The following is a 26,451-nucleotide window of genomic DNA, read 5'->3' on the forward strand; positions in this document are numbered from 1 at the left end:
GTTGTCTTTTGGTTTTGCCACTGTTTCCTTTGCTGTGCTAAAGATTTTATCTTGATGAAGTCCCAAGAGCTCATTTTTTGCCTTTGTTTCCCTTGCCTTTGGAGATGTGTCTAACAAGAAGTTGCTGCAGCCGAGGTTGAAGAGGTTGCTGCCTGTGTTCTCCTTTAGTATTTTGATGGATTCCTGTCTCACATTTAGGTCTTTCATCCATTTTGAGTCTATTTTTGTGTATGGTGTAAGGAAATGGTCCAGTTTCATTCTTCTGCATGTGGCTGTCCAATTTTCCCAACACCATTTGTTGAACCAACAGGATTTTTCACAGAGCTAAAACAAACAATCCTAAAATTTGTATGGAACACAAAAGACCCCAAATAGTCAAAGCAATCTTGTAAAAGGAAACCAAAGCTGGAGGCTTCACAATTCTGGACTTCAAGTTATATTACAAAACTGTAGTAATCAAAACAGTATGGTACTGTCACAAAAACAGACACAGATCAACAGAACAGAACAGAAAACCAAGAAATGAACTCACAATTATATGGTCAACTAATATTCAACAAAGTAGGAAAGAATATCCAATGGAAAAAACATAGTCTCTTCAACAAATAGTGTTGGGAAAACTGGACAGCAACATGCAAAAGAATGAAACTGAACCACTTTCTTATGCCAAACACAAAAATTAATTTAAAATGGATTAAAGACCTAAATGTGAGACCTGAAACCATAAAAGTACTAGAGGAGAACACAGGCAGTAACCTCTTTGACATAGGCCATTGCAACTACTTTCTATATATATCTCCTGAGGCAAGGGAAATAAAAGCAAAAATAAACTATTGGGACTATATCAAAATAAAAAGCTTCTGCACAGCAAAGGAAACGATCAACAAAACCAAAAGGCAACCTACAGAATGGGAGAAGATATATTTGTAAATGACATATCTGATTAAGGTTTAGTATCCAAAATATACAAAGAACTTATAAAACTCAACCAAATAATCTAATTAAAGAATGGGCAGAAGACATGAATAGACATTTCCCCAAAGAAGACATACAGATGGCCAACAGACACATGCAAAGATGTTCAACATCACTGATCATCAGGAAAATACAAATCAAAACTACAATGAGATATCGTCTCACATCTGTCAGAACGGCTAAAATCAATAATACAAGAAACACAGGTGTTAGTAAGGACGTGGAGAAAGGGGAACCCTTGTGCACTGCTGGTGGGAATGCAAACTGGTATAGCCACTCTGGAAAATAGTATGGAGGTTACTCAAAAAGTTAAAAATAGAACTACCCTACAACCCAGTAATTACCCTACTAGGTGTTTGCCCTAAGAATACAAAAATACTAATTCAAAGTGATGCATGCACCCTGATGTTTACATTTGTAGCAGCATTATTGGGGCCCCTAAGTGGCTCAGTCAGTTAGGCATCTGACTCTTAATTTTGGTTCAGTTCATGATCTTGGGGTTGTGAGGTTGAGCCCCATGTCAGGCTCCACACTCAGCACAGGGTCTGCTTAAGATTCTCTCCCACCTTACTCATGTGTGTTCTCTCTCTCTAAAGGAAAAAAAGAATTATAGAAGGATTATCTACAATAGCCAAATTATGGAAACAGCCCAAGTGTCTATCTATAGATGAATGGATAAAGAAGATGTGGTATATATATGTACAATGGAATATTACTAAGCCATCAAAAAGAATGAAATCTTGCCATTTGTAATGATATGGATGGAGCTAGAGAGTATTATGCTAAGTGAAATAAGTCAGTCAGAGAAAGACAGATACCATATAATTTCACTCAAATGTGGAATATAAGAAATAAAACAGATGAGCAAAGGGGAAAAAAAGAGAGGCAAACCAAGAAACAGACTCTTAACTACAGAGAACAAACCGATGGTGACCAGAGGGGAGGTGGGTAGGAGGATGGGTGATGGGGATTAAGGAGTGTACTCGTTGTGGTGAGCACTGAGTGTTGTATGAAAGTCTTGAATCACTATATTGTACACCTGAAACTACTATCCCACGGTATATTAACTAACTGGAATTTAAATAAGAACCTAAAAAAATTAAAAGAGGCCATCAGGAAACTTCCTTGTCTCCTTGGGCCAAACAGAGCAAAGAATCTCCCTTTAGGGCTTTGATCATTATACAGGGGACAACCAAGCTGGTAACATGAGACTCAGAATCAATGAACCTTCTATAAATATCCTAAGCACACCAGCATGCTATAAGATCTTTCATGTTTTCATATACTCAATATGACCATAAGTATATATACACACCATTTTCCACCACAGGGGCCTTAGAACTGGCTCACAGCCATTGAGAGCAGGCAGCTTTGGGGAAATGAATAGCAATTTTGAAATCCTTTTTTTTTTCTTCCAATAGGTCCTATTCATAAAACCATCATCCACTGAAGTAAGTGAGAATAAAATAGGAAGCTGGGCAAAAAGAAAATACAACATTTTAGAGGGATTCAAAGAAAAACACTTAAAAGGACCCATAATTAAAGCAGCCAGCTTTGAGCTATAAAACTGTGGATTTCTTACAGTTTGTAAGGGCCTTGCCCTGGCACCCATTTGACCCAAAACCCTCCAACAGTATGAAAAGCCCCAGTGTATAAGGATAAAATGAAAGCTTTTAATTACCCTCAGTGTGAGTAATTTAAAGGAAATCAATCATGCTACCTCAATGTTAATAGTTCTATATAATTTACACAAAGACAGTCTTTTGCATGTTTTTCTCCTATAACATTTGTTGCTATTGACATTACTGTATAGTTACTAAATGAACCATAGTTTTTAAATTCTGAAATTTAAAATTGATCTCTGTTGAGTTGTGCTGTTTTGCAAAAAGGCTTCTGTGAAGTAAGTGTGTTTCATCAAAAACCTCACTGTTACGTGTCATGCCGGATTGCTTCTTGGAGAAAAGTAAGAGGTAGGAGCAGAGAGTTACTAAGTACATAATAACCACTTGGCCATGAAAAACAGATCATGATAGCATATTATGGCTATTAGTTCATTCATGTAGACATACAAGCTCCTTCTACATTGCTCAAAGGTTCTGCAAACACAGAAGCAAGGGATCAGAAACCATGGCTTAGAAGGTTGACTTTGGATAGCACTCCTCAGTTACCTTTGGCACATACCTGCTCTGGAAAACAATGGCGATATGGTACTACTTTGAATCTCAGTGACCATAAAAATATGCAAAAAATATTTGCTAAAGATAATGACAAAGGCATTATAATAACGTGTTTACCAAACATGAGTTACATTATACTAGGACATGTAAAACTTGTAAATTAACACAACATACACAACCTGAACATAGAAGGGATCTTGTCTAATTGGTCCCCAAACTAGACATTATCAGAATCATCTGGGAGCTTTCTGAAAACAGAGGTTTCTGGGCCTTATCCACAGAAATGGTGATTCAACAGGTGGAGGTTAAATGTTCTGGGTTTCTACCATTATTTCTCCTATAACATGGATTTCAGTTTCCATAGCTTTATGAAGGAACTAAATAATCTCTACCTATAAGATCCTCTCTAAACTCTGTCTTAGCTGCATCCCGCAAGTTTTTATATGTTGTGTTTTCACCTTGATTCAGTTATAGAACTGAATAAATTTTAACTGTAGAATCAGCTTCCTCTACAAAATAATTTATATTTTCACCAGATAATGCATTTTATTATTTTCCTTGCAGCCCTGTAATAATGGCTGTTATCACTCTTTAATTTTTGCCAATATGAAGAATGAGAAGCAATAGTTGTTTGTTTTTTCCTCAATGAGTAAGAAGTCATTCATGTGAGAATGTAGGGACAGACCATCCCAGGCAAAAGAAACTGCAAATACAAAGAGACTGGGATGAAATAAGCCTAGCATATTTGAGAAGCTGAAAGGCCACGGTGGCTGAAATATCCTGAAGAGAGTGACAGCACTACATGCACAGTGTCAGGGAGGTATGCGTGGACCACAGCACTTAGGGTCTTGTAAACCGGGGTAGAGCTGAGATTGGTGTTTCAAGTATGATTTGAAGCCATCAGAGGTTTTAAGCAGAGGACAAACATGGTTCTGACACATGACTTAAAATGACTACTCTGACGACTGGAATGCAGGAGTTACAAGTAGATACAGGCATCTGCAATAATCTAGGTGGATGGCGATGGTTTGGATTAGATGGAAGCGATGGACATGGAGGGAAGATGACAGAAAGTGGATTCTTTTATAAATAGGATCAATAGGAGTTAATAATGAACTGGATATGGAGGGTGAGGGAAGGAAGGAAATAAGTCAAGGTGGTTTATATAGTTTTTGACTTGAGTAACAAGGCACACATATATTTGAAATGGGTAAAAAAGAAAGGTATAAGGTTGGGTTTTCCAACATCTTTTTGTGACACGTTAGTGGTATTCCATAGGAACGGTGGTAATCACATGCTCATTCTTATTTCCTAGACTATAAATCATCTTATAATTAAGAATCATTTCCAGAATTAATGTCTAGTTTATTGGCATATAATATGATGAAATCTTTTTTTTTTTTAAGATTATTTATTTGAGAGAGAGAGACAGAGAGAACACACATGTGGTGGAGGGGTAGGGGGGCAGAGGGAGAGAGAATCTTAAGCAGACTGCCCACCCTGAGCATGGACCTGGTCACAGGGTTTGATCTCATGGCCCCGAGATCATGCCCTGAACTGCAACCAAGAGTCAGACGCTAAATTGAGTGCACCACCCAAACACCCCAAATTCTTTTCTTTTCTTTTTAATTTTAAATGTAATTTATCCATCTTTAGCTTCCTGGTACCTCCACAGTTTTCCACAAATCTTCAGTTTTATCAATAAATGTGTTTCACTCTTATCTATACAAACTTTTACTGCTCTTGGATGTAAATGAACTAAACTGGAAAAATTGAATTTATGTATCTATATCTATATATATATGTTCATACATGTGTATATATGTATATTTTAAACAAACTCCCACTTATCTTTTTCTTCAGTTTTCTTGTACCAATGGTTGTTCCAGTCTTTCTAGACCAAAGATCATTTATCTTGAGAGGAAAAATAATTGGCTAGTGTTTCATTCTCTTTGCCATGTGTTAACACATCACAGGTTCTAAACAATAAACCTACCCTTGGTTTGCCCTTAATCCTTTAAACAATATCAAACAGACTATTTTAGTCATGTACAGCATGTTCTAAAATTCTAAACTTATTTGGAACTTAGTATATTTGACAGACCGCTCTCTGAAATTCTCTTATACTTACTCTGAGATGTATCTTCCTATTTTTGTAGCCACAATTTTAAAAAATCTTTTTTTAATTCCTCAATTAATTTATGTTCACATGCTCAGAATTATACTTTTGATAGTTTCCTAGCGCTTTGGACTCTTATCCTTGGTCTCAGATCAGAAAATCACACTTCTTTCTCTCACTTTCTTAAGTTTTGGTTATGCATTTAATTATGACAGATTTTTCATTTGTCATGAACTATGCTGAACATGACAACTCTACTGGTTGCCTTCATCTCCTTTTTAGGATATGAAGCGCTAACAACAGGCAGTCAAGAATTCTTAAGAGTGGAATAAGAGTTCCAGTTTTCCGTTCTCTCTTGATTTTTTCCACATGCTGTACAATATAGTAATAACACGTGAGAATGCTTTCTCTCTTAAGTCTGACAACCACCTCATGTTTTCTTAAGAAAGGCTGGGGAAACCAAAGCTTTGTAAGATTAAATATTTTACCCAAGTTCATACAACTAGTAAGTGGCAGAGCTAGAGATATTAAATCATTGTACCACACTGCCTTGTAATGATCCCAGATTATGAAATTCCATACCTGTGTATATTTTCCTGACATATCACCACTTCAATGTCCTAAGAGACTTACTTTTCAAAAAGGCAGTATAAGTTCAATGCAGATCTTCCTCAACTTATGATGGGGTTATGTTTTGATAAATCCATCATAAGTTGAAAATATCGTTAAGTAAAAAATGCATTTACTACACCTTACCTACTGAACATTACAGCTTAGCCTAGCCTACCTTAACATGCTCAGAATGCTTACATTAACCTATAGTAGGGCCAAATTATCTAACACAAATACTATTTTATAATAAAGTCTTGAATATCTTATGTAATATATTGATTACTGTACTAAAAGTGAAAAACAGAATGGCTGTCTGGGCATAGAATGGTTATAGGTGTATCAGCTATTATCCTTATGATTGCATATGGCAGACTGGGAGCTGCAGCTTGCTGTCCTTGCCCAGCATCATGAGGAAAGATTGTAGGGTATATCACTAGCCTGGAAAAAGATCCAAATTCAAAATTCAAAGTACATTTTCTACTTAATTCATATTGGTTTCACACCATAGTAAAGTAAAAAAATCTTAAGTTGTATTTTATATTTCTAAAGTCAGTTGAACATGCAGTGCCACCAGATCTCTTTTGTTTTCCTGGTCAGCTTTCTTTCTCTCTCTTAAGGTCTTCATAGCAGTAATTTCAAGCCTCTTTTACTCTTCAAACCTTCAATTCCATCCTCATTCAGCCCTGTATCTTCCTCAGCACTTGTACCACACTCAAGCAGATCATTTAACCTCTTGCTTCACATGGAAAATGAGAATACCACATGGGAACACCTTCAACAACCTGCTAACAAACCTGTACATCATTTTATAAGGAAATAAATAAGCAAATAAAACCCAAAACACCTGACATTACTATTCTTGTGGAAGGCATTTTAGTAAATGTCACTGGGATTCAGTGCAACTAAATTGTTTATAATCCCATCTTATTGCTAAAGTAGTACAGCTAACATTAGATCACACAAAGTAGATATTGACTAATTAGTACATTGTAAAATCAGTGTTATTTAAAAAAACCTACTCTTTCACTGATTCATTTGCATAATATCCTATCTTTACACTTGCCTGTTTTTGAAAATAAAATGTTTATTTTGGAATAATTTTAGATTTCCAGGAAAGTTGCAAAGATATTACAGAGACCTTCCCCACACCCTTCACAAAGCTTCCCCTGAAGTTAACATTTTACAATAGCATGATATATTTGTCAAAACTAAGAAAACAACATTGGTACATTACTATTAAACTCTAGACTATTAGGATTTCATCTGTTTTTTTACACTTATGCCTTTGTTGTTGTTCTTGTTGTTCCAGGATCTGTTCCAGAGTATTACACTGCATTTAGTCATCATGTCTTCTTAGTTTCCTCATGTCTGTGACAGTTGCTCAGTCTTGGTCTTTCATGACTATACCTGACCAGTTTTGAGGACTGCTTAGGTATTTTGTACAATGTTCCTCGATTTGGATTTGTCTGTTGTTTTCCCCATGATTATAAATGTTTGGGAAAAGTACTGCAGCGGTGTGGTTCCTTCCTTATCACATCATACCAGGGATTACATATATCAACATGACTAATCACTGGTCATTTGATTAAGGTAGTGCTCACCATATTTCTCCACTATGAAGTATGATTTTCCCTTTCCATACTATTCCTTGGGCATGAGTCACTAAGTTTAGTTTGCACTCAAGTGGAGTCAGTACTAAGTTCTACCTCCTAGAGGGAGAAATATTTACTTGAATTCTTCTGAAGGAAGATTTTTCTCTTTTCTTCCATTTGTTTATTCATTCAATCATTTGTTTATATTGGTATGGCCTCATTTGTACTTATTTTATACTTTATGTTGTAATAGATTACATTATTTGTTTTGTTGCTAAAATTGCTGTGGCTTTGGCTATTGGAAGCTCTTTTAGGTTGACTTCTCTGTCCCTTTGACATGCCCTCATTCTTTTGATTTTTGAGTACTTCCTTGCTTTCTGGATCCAGGCTCGTCTCTCTTTTTCTTTGTGCCATCCGTATAATTAGCCATTTCTCTCAGGAGTCCTGGTTTCTTTTATTAGAGAATGGTATTTAGAAACCAAGAGCTGGATGTTGAGTGTGCTTATTGCCACTGGGCATCACTGCTCCTAGGCTTTCTCAGCAGACATAGCTAGGGAATATATATTATGTATACTAACCTGTATCTAATTTTATTTTGTATATATTCATCAGTGTATACACACATGCAGACACACTATGGCCTGAATTATGCACCCCCATTCATATGTTAAAGCCCTAAGTCCCAATGTGATAGTATTTGTATTTGGACATGGGGCCTTTGGAAGGTAATTAGGTTTAGATGAGTCATAAGAGTGAGTATACTATTCCCTCATGGTGGGAATAGTATACTTAGAAGAAGAGACACCAGAGACCTCGCTGGTTCTCTCTTTCTACCTTGTAAGGGCACAGTGAGAAGGTGGCCATCTACAAGCCAAGAGAACCCTTAATATAACCTGAACATGCTCACACTCTGATTTCACACTTCTAGGCCTTAGAACTGTGAGAAAATAAATTTCTGTTGTTTAAGCCACCTAGTTTTTGGTATTTGGTTACGACAGCCAGAGCAGATTAAGACAACAGAAAAACATGAATATATACTAATGTTTCCAACTCTAATCCAGGACCACAGCATTCATTTTAGCCATATATTATTTTTTCAATTAACAGACTGTAGGTATCCAGTGTTAGTAGCTGTCATGGTATTAGTAGCTGTCATATATCTTACTGGAATAGAAATTTACTCTGGATATGGATTTTCCTTCTGTGTATACAATGCTTCTACCTATGGACCTACAGAATGCCTTACCCACCACCATGGTATTTTATACAGCATTGCCTCTGATCAAGGAACTTACATTTGTTATGAAGTACTGCAGTGGGACCATACTAGTGGAATTCATTGGTCTTACCATAAACCCAATCATCCTAAAGCAGCTATCTTGACAGTATAGTGAGATGGCCTTTAAAGGTCTCAGCAACAGTGTCAGCTAGGAAGGAATACCTTGTGGGGCTGGGGAAAGGTCCTCCAGGATGTTCTAAATATGCTCTAAACCACTGCCCAATATATGGTACTATTTCTCCCATAGTTTCTCCCATAGCATAGCTAGGATTCATAAATCCAAAAAAGAAAGGTTGGAAATGGGAGTGGCTCTACTCACTCTTTACCTGAGTGATCTATTAGCAAAAATTTTGCTTCCGTTCCTCATGACCTTAGGATCTGTTGATCCAGAGGTCTTAGTTCAATACTCCTACCAGGAGACGTAACACTAATTCCACTGAACTGGAAGTTGACATGCCATGTTGTCACTGGGCTCTTCATGGTTCTAACTTAACAACCTAAGAATATGGTTACTATATACGCTAGGATGATTGATCTGAGAGGGAAATGGGTTGCTACTTACACAATGGAGATAAAGAAGAGGATGTCAGGAGTACAGGAAATCCCTTAGGGTGTCTCTTAGTACTATGTCCTCTGATAAAAGTCAATGGGAAGCTACAACAATCCAATACAGACATGATGCTAATGGCCCACCCCCTCAAGAATGAAGGCTTGGGTCACCTTACTGGACAAAGATCCATAACCAGCTGAAGTGTTTGCTGATGGCAAAGGGAATATGAAATGGGTAACTGAAAAAAAGTAGTTATAAATACCAGCTACAGTGATGTGGCCAGTTGCAGAGATGAAGACTATAATTCTTCCTTACTTTTTTATGAGTATGTTTGTATATGTATATTAAATAAATTTTTTGTTTTCTTTCCTCTCATCCCTTTATTATCTAACATAAGATACATTAATAATAATTTATGTTATGTCACAGCATTAAAATTACAGGATAGCAAGAACAATGACCATCACCCACAGACTTCCCATCTCCTCTGGGGACTGGGTTTTTCAGCTGTATGCAGGATAACTGTATCATGTTAGGTGGAAGTATGCCTTTTAGTATCCTTACTGGAGATTAAATATGGTTTAAGGAGATGGGTATGGGGGCCAAGCTGACACCAGGTGTGCTGTGATGGTCTTTTTTTATGTGTCAACTTGGCTAGGCTACATTACCCAGTTAACGAGTCAAACATTCATCTAGGAATTGCTGTGAAGATATTTCACAGATACAATTAAAATCCATAATACCTTAGGGAATTTGGATGGGCCTGATTCAATTTCTTGAAAAGTCTTAATGGCAGAGCTGAGGCTATCCTGAAAAAGAAGAAATCCCTCCTGTGGACAGCACCTTCAGCCTGTACCTGAGAGTTCCAGCCTGATCTTCCTGGCAGCCGGCCTTATGGACTTCAGACTTGCTTAGCATAAGCCTATTCCTTGCAATACATCTCATAATATATATCTCCTACTGCTTCTATTCTCCGGTTGACCCTGACTAAAGCAGTCCTTCACCATGTCATATGATATAACAAAGAAAGATTCTCTTTCCAACAAATAGCCCAGGGTTCAGATTCAAGGTTAAAGGATTAAAGCTTGCAGACACTGTTTACCAAAGGAGAAAATGCCAAATAGCAAAAGCAACACAGAAATCAATCCTCTTCACCACAGGAGCAATGTGAAAAACAAATGAGTTGAGTTCAATATGAAATTTTCTCTGTAGGATTATAAAAAATTAGCACTGTTTCATATGTAATAGCCAGTCCTTCTGAGACAGGCATCTACCTACAACAAACCATGGGCTAATCAAGATCACAACCGTATCCTTAGACACTTTATGATCAAAATGTATGCTCAGAAACACAGTCACTATTTCTTTTCATCTTATCTTCAAAGAAAGCTCCAGTTACTCAATCTACCCAGGAAGTCCCTACATACATATTTCTACAAATAAAAGAATGCACTGGTTTTTTAAACCTTTGTGTTTGTATGTCATTATCCTTTGTGTATTCCATCGTCTTGAATCCAAAAATCAATTTTTAAACTATATCTAGGCAGTTAGAAAAGCCATTTGAAGCTATTGCTAATTAAAAATAAAAATTGTTTATGGCAACAATAAATTGTATATCCTTTCAGAGAGAACTCTTGGGACTTCTGAAAACAAGAATTAAAAGACTTAATAATCACTAGTCTTAACCTTGCTGCCTCCATCCTTTTACAGGCATATAAAAATCTTATATGCCAGTGTGATGTTTTTTGGTAAAATGTTTTTGGCTTCCACCTGTTTTGTCTTACTCCTTCTTGCCACTGCAAAATACCTTATGTGCAAATACTTCAGTTGTATAAATGAAACACAGCAATGTTCATGGATTCCTTTTAATTAAAATCTTACATACTTATAGAAAGAAAAAAAGGAATCAAGACTTGGACATATCAACTAGGTCCAGAAACAGTCCTTTGGGTACTACCAAACATTTGATATGACACCAAAATCTGCAGCTGTAGGCTTTAGACTAATCTCTATTTATTGAGGCTTTCAAAAAAGATGCTAACAAAGAAATAATACTTTTTAACCAGCTGAACCTCCCAGACTATTGTTTTTCTCTCTCTCCTGGGAAAAAGTGTTCACTATGCAAGATGCCACCCATGTTCCAAATGGGGACAAGAACCCATATGTTTCAGACTGGAAACAGGAAAGGCAGTCACTGTCTAAAAGAAATCAAACTGCTCTTATTCCAAATAAAACTGGGAATGAGGTTATCAGAGTAAGCCGACTCAAGTGGCAATGAAACTTCCAATTCCCCAATCCCACTAATGTTGTCTGGGAAGAAAATTACTTTTACAAAGATTTGTGCATGTTTGTTAGAGTGAAGCATAAAAACCACCATGACTCTATCCGTTTGTGTGCAGCATATAAAATGTAAATGATTACACAATTTATTATCCAGCTCCTTGTATTTAACTAGTGGTAGTGGCAATATTCTTCAGGAAATTACTCTAATTTCTGTAGATGATGCTCTCTACCCCCTGCTCCATATACCTATAAATCAGACCCTAGGAAAATGATATGCAGCCAAATAATCTAATATCCTGAAAATCTATGAACTGCCATCTTAGAAAATATTTATCCCACAAACCCACTATATGCTAAAATGGGAAATATAATTTAAAAAATTATCCAGAATGGGGCGCCTGGGTGGCTCAGTCGTTAAGCATCTGCCTTCAGCTCAGGGCGTAATCCCAGCATTCTGGGATCGAGCCCCACATCAGGCTCCTCCACTAAGAGCCTGCTTCTTCCTCTCCCACTCCCCCTGCTTGTGTTCCCTCTCTCTCTGGCTGTCTCTCTCTGTCAAATAAATAAATAAAATCTTTAAAAAAAATTATCCAGAATCAAGACCATGCAGATTTTACACATGAAGAAGCTAATTCTAAGGATATGCTATTACTACGTACAAGGGGACAGTGGGTTTGTCTTTTCCTATTTGGAGTGCCATCAGTATACATAGGTAACAAAGCATGTGTAGACAATTGCTGGGGAGAACCTCGAGTAGCCTTATGTTTCAGTCTGTTAGTCATCATTTAAAAACCAGTGTTTGTGGGGTACCTAGATGGCTCAGTTGAGTGTCCGACTCTTGATTTTGGCTCATGTCATGATCTCGGGGTCAGGGGATTGAGTCCCCATCACACTCCGCACTCAGCTTGGAGTCTGCTTGTCCTCCTTCCTCTGCTCCTCCCCCTGCTTGCACTCTCTTTCTCATAAATAAATAAATAAATAAAATCTTTTAAAAAAGAAAAAATTTTGTGGCAAGGGTAAAGAAGGGAGGTGCCCTAATATGGAATATAAGAATGAAGCTTTGCTCTTGAAGACTCTCCAAGGTCAAGCTCAGGCATGGACAGAATAGGCACCAGACTGGTGAAGTGCTATCATCTCCTTTATTGCTCAAAATGAAGAAAATAGAAAAGCTGATTTCATAAATTATATTTATCACCGATTTATCTTTTTAAAATTGTTGGTTTTATACAACTTTTAAAAATCAAATTATTATTCATCAGGACATAGGTCTCATAAATAGAATTTCAATATTTGCTACTACTCGTCTTGGTATTATATCTATTTTGAATACAGAATGGGATGTCATCTTGGAGAATTAAGTTTAAAAAAGCAATTACCAACTAGAGGAAGGGGTATGTGGGCCGAAAAATCTTGAAGAAGAAGGCTAATATGGTCTGAGAGCATGCAAAGCTTTGTAACATTTCTTCTGTTCTAAGCTCTATCTATTTTGAATACTGAACAATATTAAAAACAGAGGAAAAAATTTAAAGTTATAGTGAGATAAATTTATATACCAAAAATCCACCCACTTACAATAACTTTTAGGAAGTTTAGGAGTAACTTTTAGGAAGTTTAGGAGTTGTGCAACCATCTAATTTTAGAATAATTCTAACACCCCCAAAAGAAACTTCATGCTCATTTGCAGTTGCTCCTTATTCTCCACTCCCTGCAGGTGATCACTAATTTACATCCTTTATCTATAGATTTGCCATTTCTGGACATTTCATATAAATAGAAAATATAATTCACGATCTTTTGTGAGACCTTCTTTCAGTTAGCTTGTTTTCAAGGTTCATCCACATTGTAGCATGTATTAGTACTGTGCTCCTTTTTATTGTCAAATATTCCCTTGTATGGATATACAATGTTTTGTTTATCCATTCATCAGCTGCTAGACATTTGGGTTATTTCCATTTTTTGGCTGTTATGAATAATACTGCTGTAAGCCTTCACACAGAAGTCTTTGTGTAGATGAATGTTACCTAGGAGTGGAATTGCTGGGTCATATGGTAATTTTATGTTTAAGTGATGATTTTTATATTTATCAAAAAGGCAAATAATTAAAAGAGTAAAATATGGGTCTAGAAGAAAGTACTAAAAGGGAACAGGTTTTGTTTGCTTTTTATTATGGCTCAAAAGAATTTGAGAGATTTGAAAGATGATAGGAAGATCACTGTCCAATCCCTGAAAATTTCTCTATTATTGAAGCTATGTGACATTCAATTAATAGCAAACATTTTTTTCTCATTCTACTTCAGTTATGCTTTATAGTGGGATGTCTTTGAGCCCAATTTTACAATTTTACAGATGACTTCTAGCATGTCTAAGATAGATGTCAGAGATCCCCACCCATATTAATCAGTTACGTTGTTAAAGAACTCTGAAATACTGGAGAAATGTTCTCTTTTTACACAAACAGTCTTTTTTTTTTTTTTTAAAGATTTTATTTATTTGTCAGAGAGAGACTGAAAGCACAAGCAGGGGGAGTAGCAAGCAGAGGCAGAGGGAGAAGCAGACTCCCCACTGAGCAAGGAGCCGGATGTGGGATTCCATTCCAGGACCATGGGATCATGACCTGAGCTGAAGGCAGACCCTTAACCAGCTGAGCCACCCAGACATCCCTACATTAACGATTCTTTAGGCCAAAGGGCTGTGAGTAAAAAAGAGGAAAGAGGGGCGCCTGGGTGGCTCAATCAGTTGGGTGTCTGACTCTTGGTTTTGGCTCAGGTCATGATCACCATGTGTGAGCCTTGTGTCTGGCTCTGCACTCAGTGGGGAGTCTGCTTGAGATTCTCTCTTTCCCTCTCCCTCTGCCCCTCCCCTCCATACTCTCTCTAAAAATAAATAAAAATCTCAAAAAAAAAAAAGAGGAAAGAAATGATGTTAGAAGGTAGGGATAGACGATCAGGAGGGGAGTTGCTGTGCCAAGTATCACTGATAATTAAAAACAACTGTAAAATGATATTGCCATATTGACCACCAAAATGGTTCTAACAATTTGCATTCCTAACAGCAGTGTATTAAAGTACCTGTTTCCCCACATTCTCTTTAACGCTTGATATTATCAAATCTTTCAATTCTGCCTATTAATTGATTTAAAAAATGTTGCCTTTTTGTTTTGTTTTTACTGCTTTTTAAAAGATTTTTATTTTATTTAAATTCAATTAATTAAAATAGTGTATTATTAGTTTCAGAGGTGGAGTTCAGTGATTCATCAGTTGTATATAACACCCAGTGCTCATTACATCATGTGCCCTCCTTAATGCCCATCACCCAGTTACCCCATTCCCCCACCCACCTCCCCTCCAGCAAACCTTAGTTTGTTTCCTATAGTTGAGTGTCTTATGGTTTGTGTCCTGTTTTTATCTTATTTTATTTTTTCTTCCTTCCCCTATGCTCATATATATATATCACTTCTTTATCCATTCATCTGTTGATAGATATCTGGGCTCTTTCCAAAGTTTGGCTATTGTGGACACTGCTGCTATAAACATTGGGGTGCAGGTGCCCCTTCAGATCACTACATTTGTATCTTTGGGGTAAATACCTACTAGTTCAATTGCTGGGTTGTAGGGTAGCACTATTTTTAACTTCTTGAAGAACCTCCATACTGTTTTCCAGAGTGGCTGTACCAGCTTGCATTTCCACCAGTACTTTCTCCACATCCTTGCCAACATCTGTTGTTTCCTGACATTAATTTTAGCCATTCTGACTGGTGTAAGCTGGCATCTCATTGTGGTTTTGATTTGTATTTCCCTGACACCAACTGATGTTGAACATTTTCTCATGTGTCCATTGGCTATTTGGATGTCTCCCTTGGAGAAATGTCTATTCATGTCTTCTGCCCATTTCTAGATCGGATTATTTGTTCTTTGGGTATTGAGTTTGATAAGTTCTTTATAGATTTTGGATACTAATAACCCTTTATCTGATAAAACATTTGCAAATATCTTCTCTCATTCAATAGGTCGTTTTCTGGTTTTGTCAACTGTTTCCTTTGCTGTGCAAAAGCTTTTTATCTTGATGAAGTCCCAATAGCTCAATTGTGCCTTTGTTTCCCTTGCCTTTGGAGATGTGTCTAGTTGGAAGTTGTTGTGGCCGAGGCTGAAGAGATTGCTGCCTGTGTCTCTTCCAGAATTTTGCGGGATTCCTGTCTCCCATTTAGGTCTTTCATCTGTTTTCATTGCTTTTAATTTTTATTTTCCCAAGATCAGTTGTGAGAAGACTTTATATATGTGTTGGCTGTTTGGGTTTACTCTTCTGAGAGTTGCCTCTTAGGGTAGTTTATTAACTTGGGGGAATTTTTATAATATGGATGCAACACTTCTTAATCATCCCTTTTGATGACTTCTTATACCTTCCCTTGAGATTATTCCAAGTATCTCTTTCCTTCTCCTAGACACTGTCCTTACTGCCACCTTTCTTAGTAGATGATCTCACTTCATTCTTTACTGAGAGGATTGAGATTTTTAAAAATCCATTGTACCAATATTTTATGAACACATACTATATGCTGAATATTTAATCTTCATAATATAGAAGATATGTTATAATGTATCATTTATAACAAGACAGTTGTGATACTTGCCCTCATGAAACTTAAAGTTGGGTGGTGGTATATGGGACTTCAGAATACTGAAACAGGGAACAATGAGAGACACATGCTATACACAGGTGATCCGGAAAGTACCCTCTCAGGAGATAATATTTAAGGTCTCATTTAAAAAAGTTAACACAAGGAAGAACACGATTCAGAGTGCTAAAAACAGCTATAGATATGATGCAGCATGTACTAGAAACTGAAAGAAGACCAAGGCCATTTAAGTTGGAACAAAGGATTCAAGGAAGAAAGAACGTAAAGGACACTAAGAAGTTTAGGGTCAGTAAATGTTTAAGAAGGAGAGTGGTATAAAATGAGGTAAGCAGAAGCCGAATCATGTAGAATACTCTAAGACACGCAAAGATTTCAGATTTCATTCTAAATGACTGAGGAGTGTTTGAAGAATTTTAGGCCACGGGTAGACTGCTATTTTTAAATGATCTTTCAATCTGCTATGGAAAATAATTGTATGGGGTAAGAATGGAACTCTCTACAGAAGCCCAGGTTTGAACTACTGTTGGGAGGAGTACATATATTTTGGAGGTAGAACAGAAATAAAACAATATGCTTACAGATTGCTTGTGAGGGGAGAGAGAAGAAAGGAGAGAAATGAAGGACACTTTTTGACTTGAGTAGCGAGTATTAATTGAAATGAAGTTTGGGATGGGGTGAATATGGAGTGGGGGATAGAAAAGGGAATTAAGATTTCTGTTTTAGGGGCGCCTGGGTGGCGCAGTTGTTAAGCGTCTGCCTTCGGCTCAGGGCGTGATCCCAGCGTTCTGGGATCGAGCCCCACATCAGGCTCCTCTGCTAGGAGCCTGCTTCTTTCTCTCCCACTCCCCCTGCTTGTGTTCCCTCTCTCGCTGGCTGTTTCTGTTAAATAAATAAATAAAATCTTAAAAAAAAAAAAAAGATTTCTGTTTTAGCTTTGTTATCTGTAAGATGTCTATCAGATAGTTTAGTGGAAGTCTTGTATAGACAAGATCCATGGGTTTAATGATTGGGGGGAAAGGTCAGGCCTGTAGAAACAAATTTGGGAGTCATCAGCATACAGATGATATTTAAAGCCAAGGGCCTAGATAAGGTCACATAGGGAGAATGTATAGAAAAAAAGGAAGAAGGGGTGTGTGCAGGTACAAGCAGAGAAAGAGAAGCCTGAGACAAATAAGTGAGAGGTTGACCAGTGATAGAAATTGATCACCCTACCTTTTTTTAGGACTGGGCTCCATCAATTATTAATTTCCTGCAATCTTTTCCTTCACTAGTCACTTCTCAGGTTTATTAACATTTTAGGTAATTTCTCTTTCCAAAATCATACCTCTCAACCAAATTTCTGCTTTTACTCTTTTGTTTCCATGACACAGCCCTAGTCTACTTCTTTGACAGCTTTTCAGATTGCCACTCTTGTTTTTTCAGACTCCTACATCTAGGCATTTTCTAAGGTTCTGTTTACATTTCCCCGAACTTTTTCTCAGAAATTAATACCCATTCCCAAGGGGCAATACCAATATAGATGACTCCTAAATCTAATCCTCTAACTTCAATTTCTCTTAGGAGATTTATATTCAAATTTCTACTTATAAACTAAGTACCTTGTCTTGGAAACCCAACCTGCTTTATAATTAGATAATCATGTTAGAGATGGAAGAAACTCAGTAAAAATCTAGTTGAACTTTCTGTTTACAGGCAAGGAGACTGAGGAGCATAGCATTATCTTTAAAGTCACATGACTAATTTTTGGAAGGACTAAAACCTGATACTCTTGACCCTCATTCCAGTGGTCTTTAAAATCAAATTAATTTTTTTTTATCACAAAATCAGTTCTTTTTCCTGACTTTTTTTATTCTTCCAATCACACAGTTCTAAAATCTTTGCCCTGATATTTAAATTCATTCATAATCTAACCCAAGTTATGATTTTAATCTTTAGTTTCATTTTCCCTTACACTTCTGGTAAAACTAAAGCATACTTCCTGCTATGCCCCTCACATACCGCGTGATTTTCTTCCTTTACTCAGACTTTCTGCATGTCTTCACCCACATGAAACACACATACACACCCAAAGATACCCCTAACCCATCAAAATTCTATCCTATTTTTCAGGGCTTGTTTCAAATATTACATCTGCCAAAAACCTTTTCTTAATTTCTTTGTATTTCATTTATAGCCCTTTATCTAACCAATGATAATTATTGGGATATTTGCCTTACTCTACTACTAGAGTACTTGATGGTAGGGGATTCTGTATACTTTCTGTAGTACTTAGCAAGCCAGTTTAAAAAAAAATAATAGATGTTTAATAAAAATTTTTGTTGCTCAGTATTATATAAAAATACAAAAATGGTCAGATTTTTAGAAAGCTTCAGAATTACAGAACTAATGTTAATTTGTAAGGGCCATCTTTGCATAGCCACCAAAAAGACACCAAACTAACTAAAAAACAAACCAGAAAACCTATAAGCAATCAGAGTTCTTGTGACTCTTTAGATCATTATCATCTTTCATGAGATAATTATCTTCCAATGGTTTGGCTCAGCTGTGCCCTACTATTTGCTCTTATTTGTCATTAAGGCCTCACATATTATTTATTTTCATTCTATAGCATTTATGCAGGAAGGCAGCAATGTAAGCTCCCTTGCCTGTGATTCTTCCCACAGATAATAGAAAATAAATTGCAATTAGATTTTGGTAATTGTATATAATTAACTCAAAATGAGCTGTTAATTATAAAAAAAATGTTTTTCACTTCCTCATTATCTCATTTATTTTAGTTCCAAATTCTTAATGCCTCACTTGAGTAAGTTTAATATTTTAAATACACATTTTTAATACTAAGATAATTTAAATTTCCAAATAAACAAAATTTAGCTTAAAATTAAATTTTATCTAGGGAGTTCCACTGGCAAAATCAAAGAGCCTGCAAGGTAGAAAGAAGGTCATTTCCCATAACAATTTTTTATTATATTTTCTGAAATCGACAGACATTTTTTATTTAAATCATTCTGCAAAGGCTTCTCAAGCTGTATGTATTCTCCCTTGACCCATCTCTACCTGTTTCTGGGGTTAGTGGAGACAATATCATTTTCATAGCCAACTAAATCAAGGAGATAGATGAATTCACTGCCTTTACTTCTTTGAATCTCACATTAGATTAAATAATTTAAGTGCTGTTAAGTAAGAATTCTTGGATTTTCAAAGACTATCAGACTTTGGAAGCAGTTGCCAGAGTTTATTCAAACTCTTACAATGTAGATTAATATTTTAAAAGGCTTATGATATGATAAAAGGCATATTAGGAAATATTTTTTTGAAAGCAGTGTATAGTCTTACCTTGTTTTTGTCATAATTGGAATGTAGGACATGCATGCCCAGATGCACCTAAACTTTTAAAGCATGTCTATCCTTTAGACTGGAGTACTAGTTTGTAAAGCATTCACTACACTTAAGTGAACAGCAGTGATGAAAACTTTCATAAATTGCAAGCAGGAGTATGAATTATCTTTTGGAAAAGAAAATTGGCATGAACTATTATAATTTATAACTATAACTTACATAAAATATTTTTATGTAAAGATAGCCTCTGACTTATTCATTTTGGGGAGTTTATTCTAAAAAAATACAAGTATTAGAACGTAAGAATATAAGTACAGTCATGCTTGTTATAGCCTTGTGCATAGTAGTAAAGAACTTAAAACAACCTGAATGCCTAAAAATAGAAGTGCTGGATAAGTTACAGTATATACAGAAACCACAGACTAATATGCTTTTATAAAAAACAAGATAGTATTTGTATTAGCTTTCTATTGCTGCTATAACACATTATCACAAATTTAGTGGCTTTGACAACACAAATGTATTATTCTACAGTTCTGTAGGTCAGAAGTCTGACACAGGTCTCACTGGGCTAACATAGGCAGGGCTATGTTCCTTTCTGGAGGCTCTAGGAGAGGATGTTTCCTTGCTCATTTGGGTTGTTGGCAGAATTCAGTTCCTGGTAGTTAGAAGACTGAGGTCCGCATTTCTTTGCTGGCTGTCAGCTAAGGACTATCCCAAGCTTCTAGAAGCTACTTGCATTCCTTGGCTTGTGACCTCCTCTCTCCATTTTCAAAGCCAGCAATGACAGTTTAAGGTGCTCTCATGCTTGGAATCTCTCCTCTTCCTTCCCTCTCATCTCTCAGACCCAGCAAGAAAAGGTTCTCCACTTTTTGGGACCTGTAATTAGACTGGGCCCACCTAGATAATCCAGGATAATCTCCCTATCTCAAAGTCTGTTCCCTTGAGCATATCTGCAAAGTTCTTTGCCATGTAAGGAAACACATTCAGAGGTTCCAGGGATTAGAGCACAGAAATCTTTGGAGAGCAATTTTTCTACTTAACTGCAGTTGTGTATCTAAAAATCTGATAGATGATCATTAAGTACTGGTAAGTAGGGGGGAAAATTAACAAGTAATGTGTTCATTTTTATCTCAGATGTTTATAAATGTTGTATATATACGTAAGCATAAAGAAAGTTATAGAAGGATATACATTAGTGTACTAACACTAACTCAACCAAGATAGTCAGGATAGGGAACAGAATAATGAATAAAATATGACTAATTTTTTCTTTTTTCTTTTTTTTTTTTTTTAAGATTTTATTTATTTATTTGACAGAGAGACAGCCAGCGAGAGAGGGAACACAAGCAGGGGGAGTGGGAGAGGAAGAAGCAGGCTCATAGCGGAGGAGCCTGATGTGGGGCTCGATCCCATAACGGCGGGATCACGCCCTGAGCCGAAGGCAGACGCTTAACGACTGAGCCACCCAGGCGCCCCGACTAATTTTTTCTTAATGTTTCTCTGGATGTTTTGCTTTTGATAAGAAAAAATGTTTTCCTTTTGAAATTTAGCGAAGTATAACTAAAAGTAAATTGGAATATGACACACTAGACCACATGGAAATAACATATATATTCAGAACATTCCATCCTGGAGTGTCTGGGTGGCTCAGTCGGTTATGTATCTGTCTTTGGCTCAGGTCATGATCTCAGGGTCCTGGGTTTGAGCCCTGCATTGGGCTCCCTGCTCACTGGGGAGTCTGCTTCTCCCTCTCCTTCTGCCCCTCCCCCCCTCAAGTTCTCTCTCTCTCTCAAATAAATAAATAAAATCTTTAAAAAAAAAGAACATTCCATTCCAAAACAGTAGAATATTCTTTTCAAGTACACATAGAACATTCCCCAGAAAAGATCACATTACACCAAAAAACAAGTCTCAATAAATTAAAAAAAAAAACCTAAAATCATATCTTGCACCTTTTCCTACCACAACAATATGAAAACAGAAATCAGTCATAAGAAAAAATAAGGAAAGAACACAAATATATGGAGGAAAAATAACATGCTACTAAACAATGAATAGGTCAACCAGGAAATCAAAGAGGAAATAAAAATATATATGGAGACAAATGAAAATGAAAACACAGCAGTCCAAAATCTTTGGGATATAGCTAAAGCTGTTCTACGAGGAAAGATTATACTACCAGCCAATCTCAAGAACCAAGAAAAATCTCACATAAACAGCCTAACTTTACACCTAAGGGAGCTAGAAAAATATGACCAAATATAACCCAAAGCCAGGAGAAGGAAGGAAATGGTAAAGATTAGAACAAAAATAAATGAAATAGAGACTAAAGAAACAACAGAATAGATGAATGAAACTAGGAGCTGGTTCTTTGAAAAGTTAACACTGATAAACCTTTATCCACACTCATCAAGAAAAAAAGAAAGAAGACTCAAGTAAGTAAAATCAGAAATGAAGGAGGAGATATAACAACCAACACCACAGAAATATAAAAGATTATAAAAGTTATATGCCAACAAACTATGGACAATCTAGAAGAAATAGATAAATTCCTAGAAACATATAACCTTCCAAAACTGAATCAGAAAGAAATAGAAAAGTTGAGCAGACCCATTACTAACCAATGAAATTGAATCAGTAATCAAAAACTCCCAACAAACAAAAGTCCAGGACCAAATGGCTTCACAGATGAATTCTACCAAACATTTAAAGAAGAGTTAATACCTATTCTTCTCAAACTATTCCAAAAAATAGAAGAAGGAAAGCTTCCAAATTCATTCTAGGAGGCCAGCATTACCCTGATACCAAAACCAGATAAAGATACAACAAGAAACCAAAAAACCAAAAACAACCCCCACAAAACAAACAAACAAACAAACAAACAAACAAAACCAAAACCAAAAAAAGATCCCAAACCAAAAAAAGTACAGGTCAATATCTCTGATAAACATAGATGCAAAAATCCTCAACAAAATACTAGCAAACCAAATCCAACATTACATTAAAAAAATCATTCACCACTATAAAGTAGGATTTATTCCAGGGATGCAAGAGCAATTCAATATTCACAAATCAATCAACGTGATACATCACATTAATAAGAGAAAGAATAAAAACCATATCATCATCTTATTAAAAGGGTTACTATCCAAAAAATATAAAGAACTTATAGAATTTGACACCAAAAAAATGAATAATTCGATTAAAAATCGGAGAACCCGTATAGACATTTTTCCAAAGAAGACATACATGTGGCCAACAGACACAAGAAAAGATGCTCAACAACAGTAATCATCAGAGAAATGGAAATCAAAATCATAATGAGATATCACCTTACATCTGTCAGAATGGCTAAAATTAAAAAAATACAAGAAATAACAAGTATTGGCTAAGAAGCAGAGAATAAGGACCTCATGCACCATTTGTGGGAATGCAAATTGGTACAGCCACTGTAGAAAATAGTGTGGAATTTCTTCAAAATATTAAAAACAGAATTATCATATGATCCAGTAATTTCAGTATTGGGCATTTACCCCAAGAAAACAAAAACACCTATTCAAAAAGACACATGCACTCCTGTGTTTATTCAGCATTATTTACAATAGCCAAGATACAGAAGAAACCCAAGTGTCCATCTATAAATGAATGGAAAAAGATGTGGTGTGTATACACACACACACACACACACACACACACACAATGGAGTATTACTCAGCCATAAAAAAGAATGAAATATTGCCATTTACAACAACTGGATGGATTTAGAGAAAATTATGCTAAGTGAACTAAGTCCATCACAGAAAGAGAAATACCATATGATTTCACTCATACATGGAATTTAAGAAACAAAACAAATGAAAAGGAAAAAGAAAGAGATAAACCCAGAACCAGACTCTTAAGTAGAACAGAGGGTTACCAGAGGGGAGATGGGTGGGGGGATGGGTTAAATAGGTGAAGGGGATTAAGAGTACACTTATCTTGACAAGCACTAAGTAGTGTATAGAATTGTTGAATCATTATAATGTACACTTGAAACTAATACTGTATGTTAACTATATTGGAATTAAAAAAAAATAAAGATGTGGTACACACACACACACACACACACACACACACACACACACACACACTGGAATATTAGTCAGCCATAAAAAAGAATGAGATCTTGCCATCTGTGACAACACAGATGAACCTAGAGGATATTATATAATGCTAAGTGAAATAAGTCAGACAGAGAAAGACAAATATTATACGATTTCAGTCAGATGTGAAATTTAAGGAATAAACCAACCAGCCAAAGAAAAAAGAGACAAACAAAAACCAGACTCTTAACTATAGAGAACAAACTGATGGTTACCAGAGGGGAGGTGGGTAGAGGGATGGGTGAAATAGATCAAGGGGATCAAGAGTACGCTTATACTGATGAGCACCAAGTAATATACAAAATTGTTGAATTATTATATTGTATACCTGAAACAAATATAACACTGTATGTTAATTATACTTGAATTTTAAAAAGTGGAATATGAAACAAAATATGCAATATAACACATATCATATACCATAAAGAGATAAGATCTAGAAGTCATATACTAAAATTTTCTTTAGATAATGAGATTATAGGTATGTGTTAATTTCTTCTTTGTCTTATCAGCATTTTATAGATTTCTTTTCTACCATAAGCAAGCAAATATATAAGCAGGATTACAGAGGGCTCCAACAGGGATATCTTAAAAAAAAAAACAAAAAAGAAAGAAGAAAGAAGGGAATATAGCAGCAAAAGAATGCAATGAAGATATGACAGAATAACTAATGTGTTTAAATTTACTTAGAAAATTAAACTTTCTGGGTGAGTTTGGGAATTACAAGACGTGAGAATGTAAATTGCACAACATCAGAAATTTTTGTTTTGTACAGTTATATCCCCCAAAGTTTAGAATGTGTCTAGCACCTGGTGGGAAACTATAAATATTTGAATGAATTAACAAATGAACCCGTACACTGGAAATTAAATAAGGCATTTCTAAGCTCTAGAGAAAACAATTATACAAAAATTAAATTTAATAATCATATAGTACATGGCCTCGGTATGTATAAAATAGATACAGTCTTATTGTAACCATCTTGTGATATAGCTATATTGAGAGGACAGAATGAAGGGAAAAGCAATGTGTGTGGGTATGTATATTAGGGGGGAAGTAAAAAAGGGAAGGGAAGGGAGAAGGAAGAAATGTGGGGAAAAGCAAGAAGAGAGGGAGAAAGCCAACAGATGGTTATCTGTGACAGCAAAGTCATCATTTTTCATAGCAGAAAGCTAATACTCAATGCTTTCAGAAGTCTGTTGTTCAGAAATATGGATATAATGCTAGAAGAAACATAAAAGAAGAAACATCTAAAATAGTCAAAACTTATCTCTAAAGACTGAAGATTGGGAGTACTGCTGCTCCCCCTGTAGAGGAGGCTGCTGTTTTGCATAAGCCTTGTTGAACTAGTTGAGTTTTTAAACTACGCATATCCTTGATATCAAAGGTAAAAATTAAATAAAAAATAAATTATGGCAAGTCATAAAAAGACAAATACTATATGATTCCACTTATGTGAGGTAACTAGGGTAATCAAACATATAGAAACAGACAGTAGAAAGGTGGTTGCCAGGTGCTGGCAGTGAGAGGAAATGTGGAGTACTTTGAGTGTGGAGGTATTGAGGTTCAATCTTGCAAGATAAAGAAGTTCTGGAGACTGGTTACATAACAATGTGAATATACTTAGTACTACTGAACTGTACACTAAAAAATGGTCGATGGTAAATTTTATATTATGTGTATTTTACCAAAATTAAAAGATGGCAAAATTGTCTGAAATGAGAATTCTTGGGTTCTGCTTCTAACACTGGCTGAGTAGTTTCTATAAGATCAAACTCCCATAGTTAACAGTATAAACTCTGGGAGGAAACAACAACAACAACAACAACAAAACACCAAACCTGAAGCACTGAAAAGTCACCGAAAACAAGCAGAAACTGCAAGAGGATCAGCACTTGAAAGAAGACAGTGGCATTGGGAGAGTTCTTAATTTTTTTTTTTTAATGGCTTTCAGCTGAAGGTCAGTCTTAAAGAACCAGAGGACAAGAGTCTGAGTTGACCAAAGCAACTGAAAAGGGAAAAATCCTGGAGGGGTTAGAGAGAAAGAGTGAAAACCTCAAATTCTTCATAACAACCCTGCCAGTCCTGGCTGCCCCCGAACTATGTGCAAATGAGGCAGACTCAAACATCCATCCCAGTTAAAGTTTAAAGAGCTCAGCAGTGATTTTCATTGTTATTCAAAGGAAGCAGAGCTTGGAATTTGAATTAAGTTAACTGCTTGCTAGCATATAAAAATTAACATTGTTTAGAGGACTATAACTGAATTCCAGAGTCATTCACAATACCAGGAAACAATAAAACAATTACTAAATGTACAAAGAAAAACATGACCAATACTCAAGAGAAAAGTTGATCAATGGAGACAAACCCCAAGATGATCCAGGTGTTAGAACTGGAGACAAGCACTTTAAAGGAAAAATATATCTGTAATGAATAAAAAAGGAAAGTTCAGCAGAGAAATAGAAATTTTAACAAAGATCCAAATGGAAATTCTAAAATTGAAAAATCCAGTATCTAAATAAAAATAAATCATTCTATGGGCTTAACAGCCGATTGGAAACCACAGAAGAGTTGACAAATTTGAGAACAATCAATAGAAATTATCCACTACAAAGAATAAAGAAAAAATTCTAAAAAATTAGCAGAGAGTCAGGGACTTCACTAAAGGTCTAACATACCTGTAAATGAAATCCAAAAAGGAAAGAAGAAAGAGAATAGGCAAAAAAATTGAAAAAATAATGGCCAAA

The 26,451-nt window shown here is 36.0% G+C and overlaps 1 protein-coding gene across 3 annotated transcripts in view; it reads right to left on the bottom strand.

The window, feature by feature from the left end:
* KIAA1328 (KIAA1328 ortholog) overlaps positions 1-26,451 on the bottom strand; it is a 335,333-nt gene that overhangs the window by 89,130 nt on the left and 219,752 nt on the right. The gene's annotated exons all lie outside the window — the stretch shown is intronic.

This window comes from Ursus americanus, chromosome 19 (assembly GCF_024610735.1).
Source record: "Ursus americanus isolate L20-20 chromosome 19, mUrsAme1.1.p, whole genome shotgun sequence".
Classification (NCBI taxonomy): domain Eukaryota; kingdom Metazoa; phylum Chordata; class Mammalia; order Carnivora; family Ursidae; genus Ursus; species Ursus americanus.